At 36.4% G+C, this 20,356-nt stretch overlaps 1 protein-coding gene and 1 non-coding gene across 2 annotated transcripts in view; both read right to left on the bottom strand.

Moving 5' to 3' along the window:
- The window catches only part of KCND2 (potassium voltage-gated channel subfamily D member 2), a 481,026-nt gene that overhangs the window by 78,488 nt on the left and 382,182 nt on the right, over window positions 1-20,356 (bottom strand). The window lies entirely within an intron of this gene.
- LOC112440549 (U6 spliceosomal RNA) lies at window positions 4,564-4,670 on the bottom strand. Its single transcript, XR_003028583.1, has one exon. It is a non-coding gene; the product is annotated as a U6 spliceosomal RNA (small nuclear RNA).

Genomic DNA, 20,356 nt, shown 5'->3' with positions numbered 1-20,356 from the left:
GAGTATTTTATATATATATATTTGAATTCTTACCACCAATGGTCACAGAAACTCAACAGCAGATCCACCTCTATCCTCAACTATTTCACAAAGACTAGCTGGATATGGAATCTTTGGGACTCACAAATGGTCTGTTCATCACCTTATTTTATAACTCTCCTCAAGTTCTCATCATCAGTTTCTTGGTTTACTGGTTTACTCTTCCCTGGTACTGATTCATTCCAAGGTGACTGGCTACTCAAAGACCCCCTGATGTGAGTCATGTACATACTTTGCATTTCCACTTATTCACAGATTTTTTTTGGTAGCACTGTCTCTATTGCACTGTCTCTAAATTCTAGCAGGTCCTTTACTTGTGATTCCTGCCTTTATTCCATTCCAAAGACTTTGTGCTAGTCACCCTCTGCTCTTAAGTCCTGACAGGCTGATCACTGATAGAGTTCCCAAGATTAAGAATAGCAGTTTTCAAGTTACTGTGATTATACACTTACTTGATTTTTCGTGGGTATTACCCATTGGGTTTAATGAATGTTTATTTAATCAGGACTCAAATTCACTAGTTATGATTTTATGATCTCAGGTTTCTATCCTTCAACAACACAGCCAATTAGATCACTTCAGATAAGTCCTTTAAAAGAAAGTGCATGTTTAGTTCTTATGTAGATTGGGGCTACCCAGATGCCTTTTTTCTTTTTCCTATCCAGCATCATCAAATGGTTGTATTAGTTAGCATTTTGGTCATTACATTTCGAAACAGGCCAGAGATGCAAGGGAAAGAAATGGTGTAAGAAAACAAGCCTGGTTACCATGGCAAATAGATGTACAGTATTTCCCAGAAGAAATGTAAATCATTGATCAGGATTTTTGTTCACTTCATAACTCATCTTTGATATCTTGAAATATATCTATCTTAATATGAATCAGATTATAATAATCAATAGAAATATGAAGTTGTGGCCAATATACAATAACTACATTCTAAAATGAATAAATATAGTTTTGAGCCAGAGAAAGAAAATACTAGACAGGTTTCCAAACTATATGGATAACCAAGAAATACTAACAGTCCATACAGTTTAAAGACAGCTAGGAAATGAATTTGGTGCAATAAATTCAGTGATGCAGAGCAGAGTATGGTGGGACTGAGTGATGTCTAAACTGCAACTAAACATGGTAAAATACATCCAAAATGGGTTTACAGTTAACGATTAAACATTCATTTAATTGCAAAAATAAAAAGGAAGCATTTTAAAAAAAGATTCCACCCTACCACAAAGTTAAATAAAATTATTTCAACATTGACAAGAGATAAGAAGATGGCTAAAATAATTAAACAACAGCCATTTGTTGAACATCTATAAATGCTAGGCTGTTCCTTGTGCTAAGAATAGAAAGAGAGGTTGGGCACGGTGGCTCACACCTGTAATCTCAACACTTTGGGAGGCTGAGGCAGGCAGATCACTTGAGGTCAGGAGTTCAAGACCAGCCTGGCCAACATGGCCAAACCCCGTCTCTATTAAAAATGCAAAAATTAGCTGGGTGTAGTGGCGTGAGGGAGGCTGAGGCATAAGAATCGCTTCAATTCAAGAGGCGGAGGTTGCAGTGAGCTGAGGTCACACCACCGTACTCCAGCCTGGGAGACAGGGCGAGACTCTGTCTCAAAAAAAAAAAAATGAATAGAAAGACAAGTAGGAAGACACTATGCTCACTTATAAACTAGTCAAGGGGACAACAGCTTTATCACTCATTATAATACTATGATAAATTAGATAACTGAGGAATAACAAAGTTTTATGCAAGCATAATAACCTGAGAGGTCATCCTATTCCTGACATCTACAGTTCTAGCTGCCTGCACACAGGCCTGAGATAGAAATAGGTATGTATTATAGCAAGCAGGAAGTCTCTCTATAACTCATTCTTATAAGTATTCCGGAGACTTGGGCATATGCTTCATATAAACATGCATTCACCATTAAGAAACAGTAGAAACTTGGCAGGGTGCAGTGGCTCACGCTGGTAATCCCAGCACTTTGGGAGGCCCAGGCAGGCAGATTTGAGGCCAGGAGTTTGAGACCAGCCTGGCCAACATGGCGAAAACCCATCTCTACTAAAAATAAAAAAAAAAAAAAAAAAAGAGAAAAAATTAGCTGGGCACGGTGGTGCATGCCTGTAATCCCAGCTACTCGAGAGGCTAAGTCACAAGAATCACTTGAACCCAGGGGGCAGAGATTACAGTGAGCTGAGATCACGCCACTGCACTCCAGCTCGGGGGACAGAGCAATACCCTGTCTCTAAAAACAAACAAACAAACAAAAAGCAGTAGAAACTCAATAAAGAATGATAAAGTTAAAAACCCAGGAAGTTAGCAAGCCGCAGTAGTATGAACAGAGTTGAACAATTTGCAGTGACTCTAAATTACTAGATAAGAAAGTTGAGTAATTTGAGAGACTTGTAAGAAAAACAGGAAAAGAAACTCATATTTTCAACAAAAGCTGCAGGTAGGTAGAAAAAGTTTTTTTTTTTTTTAACTTCTGTTGGAGGCTGGAATAAGATGAAATTTTAGTGAATAGTAATTATAAAACTTTAGTGAAAATCAAAATAATTGCTTTCTAAAGTGATGCATGCTTAGGGCCTATTTATTTTGAATCAATTGTATTACAAAGGTATACTTTACTATTTTACTTTTTTGAGAAAAGAAGAACTCTTCCCCTCCAACACACACTCACCTGGTAGAATATAAGTAATGTAAAGTAATACAAAGTTTGAGGACCTTGGCCTTATGGGCACATGTGTTTGACCATGACATTAGATGTTTGTGAAACTGCAGAACTAAGTAGACATGCCAATAAATTGCCTGAAGGATGCAGCTGTATTTTAAAAATAAGAGTTGGGAAAATTTAATATCTGGAGGGATTAGGGTGTTTATCTGAAAATATTTATCTAAGAAAATTCTCAGACTCAGAATATAGCTGTGTCTACTAATGGCTTATCCCTCAGGAAATTCTATATAGAATTTGACATGCCTAAACCTGCACTCATATATTCATTCATTCATTCATTCATTTATTCTTCCGCCAATTTACATTTATTTAATTCATACCGGACCCTCAGGATACAAAGACACGGTTTTTCAAAGACTTTAAATCCACTCCCTTAGACTCACAGGTAAAGAGTCTATTGCAATGCTAGTGTGATAGGGAACTAATATACACAAAGCTCTCATGGCTGTTATTGGAGCAGCGCCTAGATCAGGCTAGCCTGTGGCAGGTCATTTAAGTAAGACTATCCACAAATGTCATCTGTGTTTACTTTTGTAGGAGAAGAAAGACAGTTAGGCAGGTGGCTGGGCATAGTGGCTCATGCCTGTAATCCCAGCACTTAGGGAGGCTGAGGTGGGTGGATAACCTGAGGTGAGGAGTTCAAGACCAGCCTGGACAACATGGTGAAACCTCATCTCTACTAAAAATACAAAAATTAGCCCAGCATGGTGACGCATGTCTGCGTCCCAGCTACTTGGGAGGCTGAGGTAGGAGAATCGCTTGAACCTGGGAGGCAGAGGTTGCAGCGAGCTGAGATCACATCACTGCACTCCAGCCTGGGTGACAGAGTGAGGCTCCTGTAGAAAAAAAAAAAAAAAAAAGAGGCAGGTAATGAGGGGAAGGCTGGAAAAAGGCATGAAGGAAAGATTATTCAACCTTCAAAAACTCCACGTGATTCAGGATGCCTGGACTATAGATTTGGAAAGGCAGATGATAGTGGATGCCATCACTAGGCCATGGAGGGCATTTTATGCCATACTGAAGACTTAGGATTTATTTTGTAGGCTATGAAAAACCACTGAAAAAATTATAGCAAAGGAAGGACATAATGAGATTTGCATTTTAAGTTTATTCTGGCTGTAGTAAGTTTATTCTGGCTGTAGTAAGATGGGAAACCAGCAAGGAGGTTGATACAACATTTAAGTGGGAAATAATGATATGGAGAAGGAGGATGGATTTTAGATTTGCAGCACGAACATGACTTGGGAAACAAGTAACATTGGTGCATGAAAAAACTGAATGTACCAATGATAACTCCCAGGTTTCTGGTTTGGGAAACTGGTTGGGAAGCTGTATTCCAACTATCAGTACAAGAATAAAAGAAGAGAATCAGATTTTGAGGGAAGTAAAATGAATATAATTGCAAACAAGGATTTGGGAAGTTACAAAACATTCAGTTTGTGTTAACTAGAATGCTTCTGTATTGAGGGATCTGGAGCTCAAGAGAAGGATCTCATGTTAGTTTACTAGTGCTGCCATAACAAAATACCACGGACTGGATGGTTTAAACAATAGTAATTGATTTCTTACAACTCTGGAGACGAGAAGTCCAAGATCAAGGTGTCGGCAAGTTTGGTTTCTTCAGAGGCTCTTTCCTTGACTTGCAGATGGCTGCCTTCTCGCTGTGTTCTCACGTGGTCTTTCCTCTGTGCACACACACACACACATCCTTGTTGTCTCTCTGTGTGTTCAGATTTCAAGAAGTTTCAAACTTCTCTCTCTCTTTCTTTCTTTCTCTGTCTTTTAATATGAGACACTTCCAGATATGCATGTCAACCTTGCACAAGGGCTGTGCTAATCTTTTATGTATCCTTCCTATATTATTAGTACATGTGCTGCCAAAGAGAGCAGAAATTTCCTCTTTGTATAAGGACACCAGTCAAATGAGATGAGGCTCCTCCTTTATGGTCTCGTTTTAACTTATTAATCACCTCTTTAAAATCCCTATCTCCAAATACAGTCATATTTTAAAATACTGGGGGCTAGGGTTTCAACATATGAATTTCTAGGGAGACACAAATCAGCCTATCACAGATCTGATCTGCTGATAGATCTGGCTCATTGACTATAGTTGGTAATTTAAAAGCGTAACAACAATGGATGGTACACCCAGGGAGACTGTGAAAACTAGGGGAACTTTTGGCTGAGAAGGAACCAGTGAAGTGTTATTGTGGACGCAGAGAGAGGAGTTAACAGAGCTATCTACTTCAGAGGGGCCACAGCAGTAGATTACTTAGGAGAAAACTGTGTTATAAAAGACAACAAAGGCATTTCAACAGGTAGGAGGGGTCAGTAGGTTTCATTACTCTGAAAATGTCACCAACATGTCTGACATATATCCATTGTATACAACATCAAAGAGTATATTGATAATTGTAGTGAGAGTGGTTTTTGGAGTAGAATTTTAGAGTTTGAGTGAATGAATCATAGGAAGTGAAAAATTTTCCTTTATATTGGAGTGAACTTTTCCTTTATGATTTTTTTTTTCTGTCAGGAAGAAAAGGAAGGAGTAACAGGACTCAAAGAAATATTTTCTAAATAAGCAGATGTCTACATTATTGTGAAAGAATCACTGAACAGAAGTAGGTTGAACATACGATAGAACTAGGAGATAATCCATTAATGAAGGTCCCTGAGGAAGAAGAAGGAGATGAAAATAAAAGAACAGGTGAGGACAGGCTTTGAAGAAAACAAAGACTGCTCTTTGAAGATAGGAAGACCATGAGAGGCTTAGATGCAGATAAATTTACAAAAAAAAAAAGGGTGGGGATAAGTTGAGGAAGTTTTAGCAAGCATGTTTTGAGGAATGAGAAATAATCAACTAAATCATGAGATCATTGCTGTGTGATTATTTCTTCTACCCACTTTCAGTGGAATTGAGTGAAGAAGGAATATGTAGAATGACGCAGGTTTGAGGGTTCTAATTGGGGAAATAGATCAAGGGGCAGAAAAAACTGGCAAAACAGTGGTTGAAAGGGTGCAACATTGGATATAAGCTGTGTCTAGTTTTTAGTGGTGAATGGGTCACAGATGTGGATGTTAAAATGCTGTGGAATGATGATAAGATCTGGTATAGAGAGGAGTCTCCTATGTATGACAGTGGTGAGGAAAGGATTGGAGATGATTGAACAGCCTGGTTCCCTAGGAAGTGAGTTGGTTGCTGTTGTACAGTGAGTTGGCTTATTTAATGCGACAAATATTTACTGAGTGGCTCCTGTATCCAGATCTCAGGTAGATCATCTATGGCAGGGGTCCCCAACTCCCGGGCCGTAGACCACCATCAGTCTGTGGCCTGTTAGCAACCAGGCTACATAGCAGGGGATGAGCAGGGGGCATATGAGCATTACTGCCTGAGCTCCACCTCCTGTCAAATCAGATTATCCAATCAGAAACAGCATTAGATTCTCACAGTATGGCAAACCCAATTGTGAACGGTACATGCAAGGGATCTAGGTTGCATGCTCCTAATGAAAATCTAACTAGTGGAAAAACTGTCTTCCACGAAACTGGACCCTGGTGACAAAAAGGTTGGAGACCCCGATCTATGGCATTTGTGGAGAATTTTATGGCTAGCACACTTGGTAAACAAATTCAAAAGAAAACGAATCTTATCTCATTAAAAATGAACATATTTACATGCACAAACATAAGTTGGAATGGGGAAATTTATGTAGTTGGAAAATAGCTATTAAATGTAAACAAACATAATTATAGTGTAGATTAAGGACTAGCAATCTTTTCAGAGGTAATAATAACACCAATGTTGTACATTCATCCCTTTTCTTTCTTTCTTTTTTTTTTTTTTTGAGACGGAGCCTGGCTCTGTCGCCCAGGTTGGAGTGCAGTGGCCCGATCTCGGCTCACTGCAAGCTCCGCCTCCCAAGTTCATGCCATTCTCCTGGCTCAGCCTCTCGAGTAGCTGGGACTACAGGCACCCGCCACCACGCCTGGCGAATTTTTTGTATTTTTAGTAGAGACGGGGTTTCACCGTGTTAGCCTGGATGGTCTGGATCTCCTGACCTCGTGATCCACCCACCTCGGCCTCCCAAAGTGCTGGGATTACAGGCATGAGCCACCGTGCCCAGCCCTATTCATCCCTTTTCAAAAGTCAGACCCTAGGAAGCTGGAGGGAGGTGGGGCATGGTTTTACAGTGAATTTCTGATTTCACACAGGGTGATAAATCAGACTCTTGGGGAAGCGGGTGGTGGCTCTGGACAGCAGCAGGAATGGGGATCCAGTTAGCAACAAATCCATGGACCTATGACAGGCTGAAAGCCCACCCCTTCTCCATCTTTGGGAGGTTGCCAATGTCTGATTTAACACTATCGAATGAATGATCATTGAAAGTAAAAAATAACTATCAACTAGCAGAAAATATAAATGGTAAGCATTAGCACATATTTCACATGTTTATATTTGGTTCTCAGATTGACCTAGAAAACGAAGTCTGGGAAATTCTATACGATCCTGAAAAAATGATACGCTGGTCTGGATGGTAGAACAAGTTGGAGAAATGTTTAAGCCAAAATGCAGTCTTACCAATGACTTTTTATTTTATTTTATTAATTTTCAGTATTTTTGGTATACAGGTGGTTTTTGGTTACATGGAAAAGTTCTTTACTGGTGATTTCTGAGATTTTAGTGCACCCCTTATCCTGAGCAGTGTGCACTGTTCCCAATATGTAGCCTTTTATCCCTCACCCCCTCTAAGTTCAAGAAGACTATGGTCCTGCAGAAAGCTTTATATGTAATTAACACATCTTTATCTTTATCTTTATAGGCAGTAGACTCATCTTTTGAAACAGATTCCATTAAGAGTGAATGTGAACCCTCCCTCTAGCCTTTATTATTACTGTTTTTGCTATTACATGTGTTAGTGTATGTGAATTTAATGCTTAAAAATGTATCCGATTGGCTACTATGGAAAAAGGTTGACTCATAAGAGTTTAGCACGGATTAAGATCTGAAAGTTTTCTCCCAGCCTCTTATCACTGGCGCAGACTTCACAATTCATGGAAGCCACCAGTGAGATGATATTGCCTCAGGCAGTTACTATTTTTATATTCTATAACTCGAGGAGCTCAGGGTTTCGGAAATCATTAAACTTTTTTTGTCCTTTTAAAGTTGGAGACAGCAATTGTAGACAGCCTTCCAGTGGGTTATCTTTTTGTGTCTCCTTACCTGTGGAGAAGCCTATTAGCTGGGATATGTAGTTAAATAGCTATATTTATATATATCCAGGGCACCAAGTCAAAAAATGTTGGCAATAATATTTCACCATTCATTATTTTTTCTTCTGATTCTATCAATTTATCTAAATTCCATTGTTTATAATAGTCTGGCCAGTTAAAAAAATCACAGGGTTACTTCAAAAGCCAAATAAGTGTAAGCTCTATATTCCTGTTTGCATGATAATTTGGGTGAACTTGGAGAAGGACATGGGAAAAAATCAAGATATTTATTTGTACTCTATACACAATTTCACTCTTGAACAATTCATTACTTCTTGGACTTCAGTTTTAAACATGTGAGATAATGAGGCTAGACTATCACCATTTTTTTTCCTCTTGGAAAAAAGCAAGCTGAGCAACTCTGTTTGTTAAGTCCTATTTATTTGTTTCTACTAAGATCCATTTTGAATGTCTTAATATTTTACAATTATTATGACTTCCCTAAAAGGAAATAACTCTATCAATCCATTTATACACTGAAAGTATAAAGAATAGACAGTTAAAGTTCTTCCTTAGAAGAGCTGTTTAGAAACAGGATCATCTGTAAAACATTTTTTAAAGGAACAGATCAAATTTTGCAACTGGTCCTAGATAACAAAGAAAAATGCTAATGTAGTGAAAGACAAAAGTGAAATGATTTGGTAGCTCTATCATCATAAATATCAACGAGCACTGTAATTTTAATGTTGCTGAAATTGGCACTAGGACATTATTGATTTTCTGTATCATCTAATGGTTTCCTGCAAATATCTTTTATAAAAGTGCCTTATATTTCTTCTTAATAATCTTTTCTCGAGTCATATACTATCAAATCCTGCAGAGTACTATTCATTCAGCAGTAAGTTAAAGTCATTAAACATATTTCTATTAAAATTTTATTAGACCTGAACTAATATCCTGAAACTGATGCAATGTAATTTTACTATTCAACCAACCACCTTGATGTTTTATGTTAAGAAACATTTTGAAAAATCAAAAAAAAATTAAAGGACAATTCGGATGTATTAGAATTTTGTTTTCTGGCATTTTTAATGCAGGGATAATTATTTTAAAGGCCTGTTGTTATAAAGACTTTCCTTTCTCAGAAAACCCTTTCACTCTTTTTTTCCTCCATGCCTTCACTTGGGCAAAAGAGGTATTCTCAGCTCACGACTTAGTGAAATGTGTTTTAATTTTGTTCAATTCCCTACTGCTTTACATCTTGACACAGAAGAATTACTGCATCACACAGTGTTGGAAAGATAGGAGATAGAATATAATTACTGAACTTTATGTTACCATCGACGTGTGAAATTTTTCGAGGAAGAAAATCCATTCATTTTGATAATATAAGCACACTGGTGAAATGTGCAACCTTGTCCCAGTTTTTAATTTTTTTTCCCTAGTAAGCCATTATTTGAGAGTGCTTCAGTGAATTTTGATTTTATTTTGGAGTTACGAGATGCACATATTTTAATGTGTGCATGATTCCTCTGAGTTACTCAGGTATAATGATAAACTTTTTAATGAGATATTTAAATGTACTCTTTTTTTCTGGCTTCTGGTTAGGGCTGTCAGAATACAATGAGTTTACTTTGGTATTACATGTTGTCTTTACCTTCTCACACCTGAGAAGAATATTTGTTTCTTGTGAGGGAAAAAAAGCTGAGATCAGGGTAGAGTGACATGTCTGTCACAACCATCTCTTTGTTCTCTTTTTATTTTTACTCTCCTACTGCAGCTCAATAATGAGACAAGTTTGGGCATATTTTTGTCTACTGAGTAGGGACAGAAATTAGATTACTATGAGAAAGATACATTTGGTTGAAGAACTCTAATGCCTCTTAGCTAAAAAGAAAACCATGAGGGTATGTCTCTTGCTTGCCAGTATTTCTTAATACCACTCTTAGGAATGGAATATGGGGCTGGGGGCTCATTAATCTCACTCAACTTGGTGCTTCCTAGATTCTTATGACATACATGCATCGATCTGATCCAGTCAGATGCCACTCCTTAGATTTTTATATACATACAGTATGGGGTTCATATTTTTCTTCTTTCTTTTATTACTGTAATTATTGGAGATGAAGATGAGATAAAGACAACATGATACCCCAAACCTTGATCCCTGGATGGCTGCAAGGATTTTGAGACCACTTTGAGGCTGTGTACAGAAGACTTTATAAGTACATGTATCTACAGTTTTCTGGGGAGGTACACGGTTTTTATTAGAATCTTAAATGTCTCCCAAAGTTAAGAATCTTTGTAAATGGACCACATCACTCTAACTGGCAGCCATACTATGTTTTCATTATCACATTTAAAATAAGAAATCAAACCCTTTGCTATAGTAAGAGTCTTATTCCACCACAGGAAAAAGAGGCTAGACTTCAAATAAATCTGCTACTTTACACCCAAGAAGTGACTGTTGATTGAAGTTCAGCTTGTGATGTACTTCCTCCTTATGAAGTCTTTTGCAAGACTTAGAGTCTCTTTTTTCTGTTTATTTCCTTCTGTCTCTCTCTCCCTCTCCTCTTACCCTTTCTGCAATTGTTCTTTGATTCAGTGTAGATAAAAAGAATAAATTTGAGAACTGAGATATATTGAATAAATTTTTACCTAAAATTTCTTTACTCTTAATTTCCTAACTATAGAGGTTTTGTATTTTATTTTTTATTTTCCATTTTTGTTTGTTTTCCCTTGCATTACTTAGAGAACATATATGAGTGGCAAGTAAAAAGAGGCAAATCAAAGCATTATCCTTTGATGGAGTTTGTTGTTCAGTGTAGGAGCCTAGTGGTTAGAAGTTAGGCTAACTGTGCTAATTTAGCCCCGCAAACTTAGGGTTGGGTCCAGAGGGCAGGCCTGAGCGATGCTCTTGACAAGGAACAAAGAAATAGCAACATTCTTACTTGTATCTATGCTGAGTTCTCACTGAGTAAATACAGGGTAAAAAAATTCTAATCTGAAGTTCTCAAGGGTGGCCTAAAGTATCATTTACATTCCGTGGCTCTATTTTTATCAAAATTGTATTATGTTCATACTAGATTATTGATTCTTTAAGTAAAACAATGGCATCTTTTACCTTATTATCTTTAGAAAGAAACTGGGTCCTGACACATAGGTATTCAAAACTGGCCAATCACATTTATCTTTCCTTTGTGGAAGGGATTTGGTATTTCTCCTTGCTGATTGTGCTCTTTCTCTTTATTCCTGCTTTTCAATACCATAGATCACAATGTTCTTTAGATCTCAAATGTCCCCTCTTCCTCTCCCTACCCAAAAGGGCATACTTACAATCATGGCTAACAGTTTACCAGATTGATCCATGATGTAAAATATTTCATGATATAATGCTGGACAGGCATGATGCACTCACGTGTAAATACTTGTCAAACCTACTTGATCTTTCAAAATAAAGTCCTTTAAATTTTTTGAAAGACTTACCTACAAGAATAGTTTTCTTAATAATTACGCCCTCCCCTCCAGTACTATTTTTTGATTGATTTGAAATTTTGTCTAATCAAAAACTTAATATTTAATACATTGTTATTTGTAAAAAATATGGACCGTATTTGAAATATTATCTTTAATTACTAATGGAGCATCTGCAGATTTATACCTGATTGGGTGTGCATGTTTATGAATTACTTCCCTATTTGTTACTTGAATAATTGTGCTTGTAATAAACAGATACAGCCACAGAAAGATCCAATCTACTTTGATCATTGCAAAATTATTTGAGGAAAAAAAGATGGGTTGTGTGAGTCAATTATCGTAAAGAGAATGTAAATTAAATGACTTTAACAATTTCTTTTAGATTGGTAAAAGCAGCACAGAAAATCTCCCAATTCTCCTTCTTCCTCTTTAACTAATTTTATGTTGTTTTTATTGCTACCAGTCCACAGGCATACACAACACCCTGCCTTCATACCCTGAAGGAATGAAAGCTGTTGACATTACTTGGAAGAAAATAAAGAACTTGAATCTGTTTTTGTGCTATACAGGTATTCAACTCGGTAAAATAAAACTAGTTAATGAGGAATTAATTTAAGATACTGAAAAGTGCATTGATATATCAAGTAAATTTGTACTTGTGCAATAAATTAAGCTTAGAGGTTGCCTAAGAGAGAGGTAAATATGTCACATTCAACTTAAATATCTGGTGTATTTTAAAATTTAGACCTATAGAAAGACAAAAATAACTGCCAACTCATCAATCACCCAACTCTTAAACAAAATCACATTATTTCAGCAATTATTCAACGGTTTTATTTCGATGATACACAACAGTTATTTACTTCCACTTCAATGTCCCTTAAATATCTACTTGTTTGCACTATAACATGAGCAGCAAGAAGTCACTAGGTTTATAAACTAGAGTGTCACTGTACTTTTCTGGAAAAATAATCAGCATTTTGGGTCCCTGGGTTTTAAAATCTGGTTAAGTAAACCACATCATCGTGGATTTTGTAAAATGAAAAGCAATAAGCCAGAACAAATTGTAATTAAATACAATATGCTATATCTCTGAAGATAGTCGTATGTTTTATTTTTCTCTGGATTAGATCTGGGACTCTAAGATGTTAACTTGGTAAATATTTTTCTACTATGTGGTTTGAGCATTATAGTAAAGTTTACCTAACTCCACACATCTCGCCTACAGATTTCTCTGCTTAGAATAATTACTGAATCACTAATGTGACAGCCAAAGCATCTGGAAAGCTGTAGATGCAACATGGAATCAAAGCTTTAGGGACTGGAAGAAAATCAAGGGTTCATAAATTCTGTTTTCTCGCCAACATAATTGTCCTTGACACATGTCCTTATAATTTTACTTGTGCTTGAAAACCTATAACATAAAACTATCTCAAAATATTGGGAGTTCTATCTGTGGCCTCTGCTAGTTAGATAATCATTATCTTTTAAATGTTGATGGTAAACATGTATTTTTTGTTGTTTATATCTTCCTTTCTCCCATTCTCTTTTCCTTCCTTTCTTCTTTTCCTCCCTTCCTCCCTTCATTTCTTCTCTCCTATTAAATAAGTTATTATATGAATTATACCATAAGTATAGCAGTGTATTACATTCAAAATACCAAGATACAAATTTGGATCAGTCTGGTGAAGATTTAAGGCATATGTATAATTTTACATGTACTAATGACTATATTCAAAGCTGCTGATGGTTGGTTTATAAAGTAATTTGGCCAAGGCAGAAAAATACATAAGCAGTGTGCCAAATAAGCAAAAGCAGTTGTTTCTAAAGCCAAAGACATATATGATGAAAAGAAGGCCGAAAAACCAACCAACCAACAAAACTAAAACACAGAAACAGTGGAAACTGCCTAAGATTAACCACCCAGGATTCAAAGTGTGTGTGTGTCTGTGCACACGCGCACGCATAAACATGCATGTATATGCCTTCACAAAAGTGTCAGTTTGGGAAAAGAGATTTGGTATTGAAAGGAAGGCCACCACTCTAGGTCATTAAAGGTCATGAAGAAATTACCTGACATGCTTAGACCTCTTTTCTCCTATGCAAATATCCTGGAACTATAATTGAATCACTGAGCACAAGTACTCTAATGTGCCTAGAATATTAACTGTGGAATATAATAATGGTGAGGAAACTAATTGGAGTTTCTTCAAAGATAGGAAAGAAACTGCAGCTGAATGTTGGGAAATATCGTGGTGCATGTTTTCACTACAATCTCTCCTGTAGAGACATTATTTTGGAATTGTATCCATGACATAGTATCAAGTAGAAACACATGTCGTATTACAGAAAAGTAATCATGTAATCATCTGTATGTAAGCACATTTTTGTGAGCATAGAGAAAAATAAGAACTATAAATATAGATTGGTTAGTACTGGTTATCTCAGGGAGATGAAGCCAGAGTAGAATGGTGGAGGTAAATTATTATTTCTTCCTTATATCTTGTATTTCTATTGTTATATCTATCCTATAATTAAATAATTTAGTAATTTTAAAAAGTGAAAGTTAAAACATTGAAGTTTTTAAGGTTTCATTTATCATGTTTAGCAAAACCATCATAAAATTGGAAGACTATCATGAGGTGTCATCTTTTTAATTATCCCATTATTTCAAAAAACTAAAGCAGGTGGGAGGCATAAAAATCACTGTGAAAAAAAATCTCTGCATTTTTGTTATTTTGGTCTTTTTATTGCTGATTGCTCAACTGATCATAAACTAATCTCATCTATAACCTCTTTTTTTGTTGTTGTTGTTAATCTAACCAGTTAAGTGAATTCTGGTAGTAAGATATGTAATAATATTTGTACTAAGAAAATGCTTCAAGAACGCATAAGAGGAAGAAATTAAATTACGTTCAACCTACCATGTACCGCTACATGGTACAAATGTACCCTTCCAAATGATACTGTACATCAGATATTTGTCTAGAGGCACTTGTTGTGTTGCAACGGAGGTCAGGCCCAGAGGATTTGGAGAGCTGCATAGGACAGCTGAGGATCAATAAATAGTTCTAGTAATATTCTTGCTTAGGACTCTTATATACAAGGGTGAGGCTTCTGTTGAAACGTTTTCCTAGCCTGAAAGCATTCAGATGAATCAACCAATGTGCTGGCAGTCATTTAGTGAGTTCAAAAGCATTGGGATCTATTGAAGAAAATGAGCAGGTAACAGAAATCAGGATCAGGCACAGATCTTTACTCCATCCTCACTTTCCAGCTTTAAATCTTTTTCTTCGGAGCTTTTGTTTTGGTAGTTGATTTGGTGCCTAAGCCGCATTTTATGCAGGTGGCTGAGTTATCTGAAGTAAGAAAGGCAAAGAGAATTTGAAGAATAATTTCATCTTTATTTAGGAACCAAAAAAACAAAGAATAAATATTCTATTTGATATGTTACTTCAGTGTGCTTCCCCTCACACATCACAAATAGCACACACATTTTATGTTCTTTGTAAAGCATGGCTATTGCAGAGACATGCAATAGAGAGATCCATTGTGTAGAATTGCGTCACAAAGAATGGAATGTAATCTTATCATTGAAGTATTGTTCATTTGAGAGATATGCTGGGATAAGATATGACTTAGTTATATAGAACTTTCTGATAATAAAAATGACAATTGTTATAATGAGATTTTTTTTACCTGATTAAAAACAATACTATTTTAAATGCTTGGAGGCATTTAGGAGAAGATTATAGTGCTTATTCAATTAAATTTTAGTAAAAATGTATGGCCACATTTTACCAGCCCTCTCTTTGGCAAACATTGTGTAGACAAGGATAAAAACTATAGGGGAGGAAAAATTTTACCTCTACTATCTTGGGATTTTTCAGCTGGGCCTAAAAATTAAACAGATCTAAGATTAACAGGTGAAAAGCACACAGATTTACTTAATATAAGTTTTGCCTGACATGGGTGCCCTCATAAGGAAATGAAGAGCCAAAGAATTGGCAAAACCTAAATACTTTTATAATAGGTTGAAAAAGGAAAGGCAATTGTACAGGGAGGATACCCTTTAGTTTAATGTCCTGCTTTCAGGAAGAAAAAGGGGAGGCTCATGGAACCCTTTGTGTACTTGCTGTTTTGTTTAAAAATACCTGTAGCTCAGTGTTATCCTAATGTCAAAATGGCATATTTTGGCTGTAGCATATTTTGCCACCCTTTAACATTCCAGGCACTACTTCAACAATGGGAAAAACTGAAAGGCCACTCACAGAGTAGGTTACCCTTAAGAGAGTCTTCATCATATTATTTAATTTTCTCAGAAACATGTAACAGTGCCATTCACTGAAAACCTGAGTATTTCTCACAGACCTCCTGCTCTCCTTTCTTTTTTTTTTTTTTTTGAGACGAAGTCTAGCTCTGTCACCCAGGCTGGAGTGCGGTGGCGTGATCTTGGCTCACTGCAGCCTCCGCCTCTCAGGTTCAAGTGATTCTTGTGCCTCAGCCTCCAGAGTAGCTGGGACTACAGGTGACTATCACCATGCCTGGCTAATTTTTTGTATTTTTAGTAGAGATGAGGTTTCACCAGGCTGGTCTTGAACTCCTGACCTCAGATGATCCATCTGCTTTGGCCTCCCAAAGTGCTGGGATTACAGGTGTGAGCCACAGTGCCTGGCCTCCTTTTTTCTTTTACTGAGGTGAGTTCATCCTCTAAGCTTCAGGAACCTATGGCCATGACTAATAATCATGACTAATGATGCATTAGAATATTTTATTATTTTAAAAAAATAACAGTTCAACTGCTTCTTGACTGTAAAGTGTTAGAGAAATAGAGGTTTTGGTCTCAGCTTCCAGGAGCAATACAGATGATCCATTTGGGTGATTAGGAGAGTCAACTCTCTATTCCATTTCCCGATTCCACATCATTATTTAGCTTGAGATATCAACCCTATTGGGTATGATGTTCACTATTCTGGTGATGGGTACTCTAAAAGCTCAGACTTCACCATGACACAGTTTATGCATGTACGAAATCTGCACTTGTTCCCCTTAACTCTATAAAAATTAAAAATCAAAAATAAAAATAAATAAAAGCCTTATCTACACATCATTTGAAAAATTACCTCATTTAAGATAGGACTTAAAGAAAGTAATATTTAACACTCTTTCTCTTACCCATCTCAATTTCTAGAAAAAGACCTATTGGATGGTTTCTTTTTAAATGCTGGAGCTAGAGGGAAGCTATGCAATAGGAATATATTTCTTACAAATAAACCATTAACTGAGGCCAAGAGCACTGTATTCCTTGATTGAAACTACACAGCATGCTATAATACAACCTATTCTTCCTAAAAATCTTTAATGACTTTATACTAATCCCATTGATACTTTTGTACATAGGCAAGCCTTAATTCATATAATGATGTGCATTTGCACATTTGAATATAATGGTTTTTCAAGACCATCCTGGCTGCCCTATCCTCATCAATAATAATGGCATGGTTTATGTTTTTATAGCAAACTAAGGCTAAACAAACTTAATATAAAAGTTATTTCTATTGAAATCCAACCAAATGGAAAGAAATAGGAGGTAATAATATATAGGGAAAATAAATGATCCGTTCTTAATTGAAGATTCCTTTCCACATTCACTTTTGTTTTAGTTAGAGAAAAGACATTTTTCTTGATTAGGAAGCTTTCTTTATATAATCATTGTTTCTCTTTTGAAAATTAAAAAGAAAGAATGTATGCATTTTAGTCATAAGACTGGATGTTCACTGGTAACTGCTTTTAATTGGAAGAAAGACTTCAGAACTGACGATAGGAGTCAAAAGTTGCTTTCTTCCTGGACATCAGTTACCAAGTTTAAAATAATAGTAGAATCTGGATAATATATTTGAAAGTAGCAGTAAGTCATGCCCATATGTTGCAGAAGGGGGAGATTATGACAACTTATTACATTTCTTGTAACAAATATATTAACCATGCCCACCCATAACATCCCACCCACACCGAACCTACAGAACCTGCACGTCGTCAGAGGTGATGAGTATTCTTACCGGTCTCTGCGGTAACTAGAAAATCTAAAAGTAATCTTTCTTGCTATATTTTCCTTAATTAAATTTGACTCTTGAACAACACAGGTTTGAACTACGTGGGTCTGCTTCTATGTCTATTTCTTTTTCAACTAAACACACTAATTACAAAAATGTATTTGTGGGATGCAAAACCCTACTTTTCCTACAGGCAGGTTCTGCGGGATTCTGCAGGGCCGACTACAGGACTTCAGTATGTGAAGATTTTGTTATACGTGGGGTTCCTGGAACCAATGTCCCATGTATACTGAGGGATGGCTACAGTTTTATGTTTAAATATAAATGTCTCATTGGATTGTCATAAGAGGACAGTTGCAAATTTACTTAGTATTCTCTACTCCTGGTATGCAATGAACACTACATCTTAATCAAAGAAAACTTACACAATTGCAATGTAAATGTATGAGGTAACCATGCATTTGCCAGTAATTTTCCACTATTGTATATACGGAATTTAAATATGACACATAATTCCACACACAAATATTTCCTTCCAGATGGTGGCTTTGATATTGCCGTGTTTGTTAGATTAAGGACTCTAGTCAAGGAGACTGCATGGTTGTGTTGTCTGTAGCAGAATTTTGACTCATAGTAAAGGTTAATAAAGAGTTCGGAAGAGGGAGCTCTCCCCTCTTAGTCCTATTGTGGGATGATAGCTGGATCCATTCATCTTAGAGGTAGAATCCAAAGACGTGCCATCTATATAACTTTGCACAAGTGAAGACATGGCAGGACCAGAGGGAAACTGTGAAGTCTCTTGAGTTTGAATGATCTTCTCTGTTTCTCCTTTTCCCTCCATTGGTAGTATATTTGCTGCTTCTCCTTTTGCACTCTTGACCCCTGAATTTTAGGCACCCAGGACTTTCTTGTTTTCTAACTCTCTAATCCTAACAAAAATTTATTGTTCAGTTAGTTACATACCGAGGACTGTCATGTATAAAGTTAGGAAGATTCAAATTTGTTTATATACTTTATCTCTCCTAGGTGTTTAAGTTTGAAGGAAGTTTAGTTCATCTTTTTATTTTCTCAGTACTCAACACAGTTCTGCCGGTATAGACCAATCCCACAGTGCCTAACATGCTTCATAATTGTTGAATTAATGTGGGTGTGTGGAAGAAGTACATCTTCAATTAATGCATTGTACTGACATGTAACATAGTATTTTGATGTAAGGCAGTAAGATGATTATAATAATGATTAAGAGAATGAATACCAGTCCTTGGCATGTTGGGGCTAGTTGCTGGTCAAGTGGTAACTAGCTGTTTGGAAGTAAATAACTGGGACCTTTTTCTTTCAAGGTTTGAATGTTGGTGTCTATGATGGTGCTGCTGATGTGGATAATGATTTCATTTTCATGTAGCGTCATGGAAAACAGTAATGGTGGAAAATAAAGCTCAGAAAACTGGTCTAATGAAGGGAGAATAATATTGAAAACAAACAAGTTTGGTTCTTTAAAATCATGCTAATTTCAATCACTTATGTGAACTGCTTGCCACTTATGCTTAAATCCCATGTCACTTACTAGACATTGCGTATATCATAAACAACTGCAAAATTAAATTTATTTGATTAAAACAATGAAATAACGAATCTGTTTTCATGTTTTGGGGCTTATTCTGCATGGTGGTCTTCATCTAATCCATGAAAGAGTACAAATGCAGAGATTTTTCTAGATGTTGAAGATACAGCAGGAACAGGGGAGACTCAATTTCTCACTCGCTTGGAGGTTAAAACTATCACTATTGATAAGCCTTCCTTTCTGGAAAAAAAAATTACCTCTTGTGTGAAATATCAAGAACCCACGTGCAATTTTCTTCCTGTGAAGCTGATTAGATGTATTAATCAAATTCTGGTGGAAATTTGGATTAACTACTAGGTTAACTAGCATACAGACCAGAAGCTAAATTTATTAGCTTCTCTTAATAAATTTACTTATATATGCTAGAAAAATCCTTTAGAATGAGTTTTATTGGTCAAGAATAAATCTAGGTAATATGAATTTTCATAAATCTATTCACTATTGAAACTAGCCACAAGGCAAAGCACATGGATAAATGACATAAATTAAGAGTAAAATCTTCTCTCTCTTTTTTTTTTTTTGAGATTCAGTCTCACTCTGTTGTCCAGGCTGGAGTGCAGTGATGTGATGATAACTCACTGCAGCCTCGACCTCCTGGGCTCAAGCGAATCTCACTCCTCAGCCTGCGGAGTATCTAGGATTACAGGGGCACTGCCCCGTGAATTTTTAACTTTTTTTTGGTAGAGATGGGGTCTTGCTATGTTTCTCAGGCTGGTCTTGAACTCCTGGAGTCAAGTCATCCTCTTGCCTTGGCTGAAATTACAGCTTTGCTGGGATTACAAGCATTAGCCACCTTACCTGGCCTCAACTTGCTGTTTTTGAAGGCCCTACGGATAAGGCTATTTCACACTAGCATGTACACAAATAGTTCAATCTTTTGTGCGAACTAGACCCTGTTATAACAGAGGCCTAAGGGTAAACTCTTCTACCTAGCAAGAGCCAGCTATAGACCCAAATGAGGGCCAGTATAATAATGGCAGATAAAATCTGATATATATCTATATAGATATAGATATATAGATATCAATGCCTGTTTTCACGTCTGTTATGAGAAAGTCATCTGCTTATTTATAATAACATGGGTTCAAATTATTCTTTACTGTTTTTGACCAAATTTTTAAAAATGGTGTTTGTTTATTGGAAATGAACAATCATCCTAGAATTTGCAGTGTGAATGCAAGGAACTTAATTCCATTTCCATGCATATCTAGT

The sequence above is a fragment of the Pan paniscus genome, chromosome 6 (genome assembly GCF_029289425.2).
Source record: "Pan paniscus chromosome 6, NHGRI_mPanPan1-v2.0_pri, whole genome shotgun sequence".
Classification (NCBI taxonomy): Eukaryota; Metazoa; Chordata; class Mammalia; order Primates; family Hominidae; genus Pan; species Pan paniscus.
The sequence above is the reverse complement of the archived record's forward strand: the minus strand, read 5'-3'. Positions and strand labels throughout refer to the sequence as shown.